This window comes from Squalius cephalus (genome assembly GCF_949319135.1).
Source record: "Squalius cephalus genome assembly, chromosome: 13".
Taxonomy (NCBI): Eukaryota; Metazoa; Chordata; class Actinopteri; order Cypriniformes; family Leuciscidae; genus Squalius; species Squalius cephalus.
In genome coordinates, this window is record NC_137134.1 from 6,476,778 (window position 1) to 6,484,579 (window position 7,802).

The following is a 7,802-nucleotide window of genomic DNA, read 5'->3' on the forward strand; positions in this document are numbered from 1 at the left end:
AAAAAAAAAAAAAATTATGCAACTGGTCGACCAATGAGAATGTCAGTCGACCAAGATGGCATCGACCGATTAGTCGACTAAACGACTTAAGTTGACAGCCCTAGTATTCGTGTCAAAATGTCATATAAACATCGTTTCCTATTCAATTTTGCCTGGAAACGCTTCCAAGACGCTTGCGTGTCGCGTGAAAAATAGGCGTCGGTTCTATTTCTAGCATGCACGCGTTTTCCACGCGGCTCGAGCCGCGCGTGTCACGCACGCAGTGTGCAAGCTCTAACCTGTTAGGTGACACACTGGCTGCGTGGCGTTTCTGTTGCGTGTCAGCTGCGTGGCGGCTGCATCGCGTTTTCCATGTCTTTGCACACCAGAAGCGTGTCTGACGCGGCGCTGCTGCTGCTAGGTGACATATTGGTGATATATTTGACATATGGGGAGAGAGTTGTGGAAGGCCTATACTTCATGTTAAACATAAATATATAGCAGCAAAGACAACGTCGGCAGTGTTGACGGCAATATAAACTATATAATATTTCGTTCTCTATTGACAGGTGCAGTATTTGAAAATCGATCATATTTTTTTAAATTGCATTTATATTTGCATTTATGTCAAACCCTAGACACTTTCAAACATCAAAATGACATTTATTAATATGTATTCGTGTCAAAATGTCATATAAACATCTTTTCCTATTCAATTTTGCTTGGAAACGCTTCCAAGACGCTTGCGTGTCGCGTGAAAAATAGGCGTCGGTTCTATTTCTAGCATGCACGCGTTTTCCGCGCGGCTCGAGCCGCGCCTGAGACGCGCGTGTCACGCACGCAGTGTGCAAGCTCTAACCTGTTAACATGGGAGCCGAAATAAAAACGGACACGCCACGCAGCTGAGACGCTCACGCCACGCATCCAGTGTGCCTTAGGCCGGTGACACACTGGATGCATGGCGTGAGCGTCTCAGCTGTGTGGCGTGTCAGTTTTCGTGTCCAAGACGGAAGCGTTTCCAAGCAAAATTGAATAGGAAAAGATGTGTATATGACATTTTGACACGAATACATATTACAGTTTTTCTCGATTGCTTAAACACTATAACCAGGCTTTTGAACTAAAATTTCAAAACCATAATGCCATTTATCAAAAAGCACATCCATTTCACTAAACTATAAACACTATTCCCTGTTTTGACACATGAGTCAGATTTGATGAACTGTCACTGCAAAACTCTACACACAAATCCCTTCATTTCTCATTGCCTACACCATGTTGTCATTTAGAAAGCACTAGCATTCAAAATTGTTCACTCAAGTGAGCATAGCTTCAGCTCAGTTAGCACACAATTACCCAGGTGGAAACACTAAGAGTCAAAATTTAACACACATCAATCAGATCCTTCAATAGATATATAAAAGGGCCCAAATCAGTTTATTGCGTTTTTGAACAATGCATCCAGAAAGACATGAAGGGCAAGGGCAAGAAGACAAGCAGTCTCAGATGAAGTTCAAGCCACTCTAGTTGCCCATGTCTTTATCAATGGTATGACTATGAGGGAGGCTCGGCTACAAGTAAGGCCAAATTTGAGTCGCTTTACCGTCGCCTCGAGAACCTTCAGGGAGGAGTGGTGGCAAACACAATTCTATCACTGAATAAAAGACAAACATTTCCAGTAGTCTTTGATGAGGTTTATTTTCTTGTAAGAAAAGGCCAGCAGTCGTACAGTCAGACAGTGTGGCTGCAGAGTGTGACAGTGAAGGGAGGGCATCCTTCATCCTTTCTCTCTTGACTCCCAGAATGTTATCTTTCTAGGCCAATGATGGTATTTCAACCATATGTGGAACATTCTTAGACGTGTTCATCATATTGTATCCTTGAATGGAGGCCCTCCTGTTACGTCCCAACACTCTTTACCAGTCCAATACAATTCGAATTCCATATTAGAATATGGTTTGTGTGTGCTCTTTTACTGTCATATGTTGGTCACACACATCTTACTGTAAGTAAATATAAAAAAAAATTTAGAGGAGAGAAAAAAAAAAAAGAGTAAAAAAAAAGTGTATGAATAAAAATGTGCCAATGTATCCACTGGTTGTGTCTTTTGTGTTCATCATGTAAAAAGGTTTGTGAGGGGGGAACCACAAGCAACATAACTTACCAGTTTTGGAAATGTTGTTTTGAATTTATTGCACCAGTGTCTTAGACTATGTTGTAGTGTGTGTGATTTTGACGGCTTGTGTGTGATGTCTGAGGGCAAAGTTTGGTTTTTCAGCAAGAGTGAATGGTTTTGAGTGTAGAGCTTCATTTTGACCTGAAAATAGGATGTTTGGGGAATTGGGTGAGACGTTATGGATTTGTGTTTATAGTTTTGAGAATACGAGGCATAGTTTCAAGAAATGTGTTTAAGCAATCGAGAAAAACTGTAATAAATGTCATTTTGATGTTTGAAAGTGTCTAGGGTTTGACATAAATGCAAATATAAATGCAATTTAAAAAAATATTATCGATTTTCAAATACTGCACCTGTCAATACAGAACGAAATAGTCTGTAGCCTATATTGCCGTCAACACTGCCGACGTTGTCTTTGCTGCTATATATTTATGTTTAACATGAAGTATAGGCCTTCCACAACTCTCTCCCCATATGTCAAATATATCACCAATATGTCACAGCAGCAGCAGCGCCGCGTCAGACACGCTTCTGGTGTGCAAAGACATGGAAAACGCCACGCAGCTGACACGCAACAGTTTACTAAAAGTGTATTAATTCTGAACGTGTCGCGTCTCGCGTGTCCATCTGGCTACTTTTAATGCAAAATGGCCCTATAAAGTGTTATAATTACATAAATCAATATTGCTTGATGTTGTAACAGAATGAGCTTTAACACTGTGTCTACACCGGATGCGGCTGTTATTTTTTTGCCACTTTTGCCAGTTCTTTGTAACAGCTTTTAGGTGCTTTATTGGCAGCGCCATCCTTACATAAATCTGCACACTGCATTTTTTTAAATATTAATTTATCGGCCGTTATAAATGCCGATACCGATAGTTAGGAAAATGCCTAATATCGGCCGATAATATCGGCCCGCCGATATATCGGTCGGGCTCTATAAACGACACCATGTCTCAAGTAATATGATTATATCTGAACTATATACAATATTAACCCTCTGAGGTCGACAAACGCGCGGGCGCGTTTTGCTGCATTTTCTCCACATTGTAGCACTATAAACTTAAATTTCTCCGTCATTTATGGTCATACAGAAAAAAGAAATATAAAAAAAGAATCTGTGGTATTTCTACTTTTGTATGTGTCCACTTCCAATCAAATCAAAACATTGTGCTTTTGTAAAATAAAGAAAATAAACAGGGTGTGCGTTCTGCCTCTCCGTCGCGGTGAACTTTTTTTTCTTGAGCACGTCTATAAACTGAAACAAAACTCAGCGAATACTTGTCACACATTTATGAGCCATACACCTTTATAAACATTTAAGTGTGTACTTTTAAATGATCGGATTCAAAACGAAAACAAATATTCTCTGTTTAAGTAATTTGTATAAAACCAACAAGATGTCCAGCTTCTCAAACGCTTCCTAATTATTTTTTAATTTACCACGCCCACTCGCGCAAAAGATATTCACATGCAAATCTCCACATGGAACGCGATCGCCCTCATTACCTCAACAACAAAACACTTCACTTCACTTTTCGTCGAGTTTGAAAGACGTGCCTGAGCTTACATTGGATTTACATCAGAAGAAGAAGAACGATATTTGAAGACAAGAAAGATAAGGTAAGAAATTCTTACACATTAGTTTGCTATTGTTGCATAAATTTCACATTGCAGTTGAACTGTTGCTATATATATGGTAAATATTATAATATTTAGACCCGTGTTTACTGTTACTGTGTTTGTGGATATCTGCTCAAACGTAGATATGTATATGGTAGGCCTAACCATAATGTTTTATATTTGAGCGCGATCGCGTTTGAATGTATCATATTTTTGATCGCGAACGCGTTTTAATGTATCATATTTTTGATCGCGATCGCGTTTGAATGTATCATATTTTGGAAAAGCAAAACGCTCCAAACGGCTTCATGTTTTTACTATTATCTCATTTCATATCATCATAACGAATGGAAACATTTGAAGTAACATGATAATCAATATATTTTTCTCTAGCTTAGTTGTTACTGAAATCTTTTTGAAAATATATATAGGCTGCTATATTGTTATTATTTTATGCAGCACTGCGCATAGCCTATACCTACAAGGCACAACAAACCTGGTGTTCATTATATAATATATTGTTGGAAACATTTGTGTGAGTGTGTGTGTGTATTCTGTGAATTTTAAAAAGCAATTTTAACAAGAAAAATCTAAAATGTATTCCCAAAATCGTGCAGGCCTTTCTCTTGATATCAGTATGTTCACTTTTTTTTTTTTTTTTTTTTTTTTTCAGGGCCTAGATGCCACTGAGTCCTGCTGACTTCAACGTTCACAGTACATGTCTCTGTACATGAACATGGTACTTTTTTGTTGTGTATCTTTGGATTATGTTGTGTTGTAAATAAATCCAAACAATTTTAAAAGCCATTCTTTTTTAAATCTCCTCATTCTTTGTGCAAGGGTGGTCAGAATGATGGGCCCTGATAAGCTCCTAATAGGGCCATTAGGGAGGTTCTTTGTCTTTCTCAGGTGTGGAAAGCTTTCATATTAATGAGATGATCCGCCCCTTCGCATATTGCTTTATCACACAAAACACGTCGTAAAATTTTTAAATCAATATATTGTCTTCTCTGAATGAGCAGTCAGGGTGATTCTCACATAGTTTTAGAGCAAATATTCTAGTAGGCGGCGAGCTACATAGGCCTACCGTGCACCCCCCCCACCTCCCAACAAAACCATACTTTTTTGAAAGGTCTGGATGTGTAGAATATGAATCTGAATGTTAACATTGAAAATTTTGGGTTGCACTACCTGTTTTAGCCCTGTGAATAGGGAAACCCTAAAAAAACGATTTTAAGCAATTTTAACACATCGAGATTGTCCTAGTCAATCAGAACAGCTTTTAGGTGACCCAATACACACTCAAACTTAACATATGATGACTTAGGTCAAATACCTACCATGCTGCTTATTGGTAGGTGTCTAAAATTAACATAGGTAAGGCTTTATGTCGATATAATGAGCCCATTTCATGTATAGGCCACGACCTAGATTCGCCTATCATGCACCCCAACCCCCTCCCCTGAAAAAAAATCATGCTTTTCTGAAAGGTCTGTATGTGTAGAATATGAATCTGAATGTTAACATTGACATTGTTGGGATACACTAACTGTTTTAGCCCTGTGAATAGGGAAACCCTAATAAACGATTTTAACACGTCGAGATTGGCCTAGTCAATCAGAACAGCTTTTAGGTGACCCAATACTCTTACTACACTAAATTGATAATTACTTTAAATAGTTGTTTTTAATTATTTTTAATTTAATATGGTTAAGGCCTTGTATGGATATAATCAATCAAGGACCATTTCCATAGCATCAGTTAATATGCTAACGTGCTAACATTCCAACCCTCATTACCCTTTCCATCGAAGTAATTTCATTGACAAATCAGAAACCTGTCTGGGTTGTTCATCCAATGACAAAATAAGATATTTTTTTAATTTTCATTAACAGTTTCCTCTGTGTCAGGCAGACTGTCCTGAAAGACTGTTCTTACTCACACAGACAGATACCCCAAGTCTGCATCCTCTGCCTATACAGCAAGAAATTTGTTTCACTGAATTGCTCGATGTTTGAATATTTTAGTTTACAATTTAATATAATTGACCCCTCTTACTACACTACATTGATGCTTACTTTAAATATTTGTTTTTAATTATTTTAGATTACATTTGATAGATTGATAGATATATACTTTATTCATCCCAAAGGGAAATTTTAGACGTCCAGTAGCTTATACACACACACACACACACACACACACACACACACACACACACACACACCTCACACACATAGATAATCTAGTCGGTTATGTAGTTGGTTTCTTCAACATAGTTGAACTGCTCAGTTATGCCTGAGTAAAGACATGAGTCAGTGGGCCAAGTGACTGCAGGTCCTTCAAGGCATAGGGTATGTCATGGGACAAAACCAAAGTCCAGATGCATTGTGCATGTCCCTGGTCTTGTATATAGACCACTCTTGCAATTATGGGCAAACGTAGATTCTGATGCAAGATTAGCCAGAATGAAAGAAATACGTGACAAGAGATTAGCTGAACCACTGGAATCTGCTCACAGAATGACTGTAACCTGTGAACTTATACCAGACACTATTACAGAAGGTGATGGATATCACAGAGAATGCTACCAAAGATTCACCATGAATCTCAAAAGACTCGACCAGAAGCCTGAACTATTAGCAGCAAGTTCAAGGCAAAGTCAGAGGGCCTCAACTGGTGACAAGGTGCTCTTCACACCTGACTGTATATTCTGCAACTCAATTACACGGAAGAAGGTACAAAAGAAAGGGATATGGACGAATGAGGGGTTAAGAGAGTTTGAGTGTGATGGGTGGAGAACAGTCCTCAAAGTTGCAGAACAAAAATTTGATGAAAATTTGCTTCGCAGAATTAGAGGAAAGGATCTATTTGCTACAGAAGCTAAATACCACAAATCCTGTAGAGTCCAATATACACAAAATTTAGAAAAATGGAGAAGTGCAAGCAAACAAATCCAACTAGTAGAAGCTCACGGTGAGGCATTTGGTGCTGAGGCAAGTTTGTGCATCCTAGATGAGCTATGTAGATTTTGGTCAGATCAGTCAATTTCATCATTTTGTTGCTGCCGATGATTTCCTTGTCAATAACTCGAGATACAGCACCAAATGTCTCACCGTGAGCTTCTACTATTTGGATTTGTTTGGCCTTGTTTTCTGTGCTTGCACTTCTCAATTTTTCTAAATTTTGTGTATATTGGACTCTACAGGATTTGTGGTACAGTGGGGCAAAAAAGTATTTAGTCAGCCACCAATTGTCCAAGTTCTCCCACTTAAAAAGATGAGAGAGGCCTGTAATTTTCATCATAGGTACACTTCAACTATGAGAGACAAAATGAGAAAAAAAATCCAGAAAATCACATAGTAGGATTTTTAATGAATTAATTGGTAAATTCCTCTGTAAAATAAGTATTTGGTCACCTACAAACAAGCAAGATTTCTGGTTCTCACAGACCTGTAACTTCTTCTTTAAGAGGCTCCTCTGTCCTCCACTCGTTACCTGTATTAATGGCACCTGTTTGAACTTGTTATCAGTATAAAAGACACCTGTCCACAACCTCAAACAGTCACACTCCAAACTCCACTATGGCCAAGACCAAAGAGCTGTCAAAGGACACCAGAAACAAAATTGTAGACCTGCACCAGGCTGGGAAGACGGAATCTGCAATAGGTAAGCAGCTTGGTGTGAAGAAATCAACTGTGGGAGCAAATATTAGAAAATGGAAGACATACAAGACCACTGATAATCTCCCTCGATCTGGGGCTCCACGCAAGATCTCACCCCGTGGGGTCAAAATTATCACAAGAACGGTGAGCAAAAATTCCAGAACCACACGGGGGGACCTAGTGAATGACCTGCAGAGAGCTGGGACCAAAGTAACAAAGGCTACCATCAGTAACACACTACGCCGCCAGGGACTCAAATCCTGCAGTGCCAGACGTGTCCCCCTGCTTAAGCCAGTACATGTCCAGGCCAGTCTGAAGTTTGCTAGAGAGCATTTGGATGATCCAGAAGAGGATTGAGA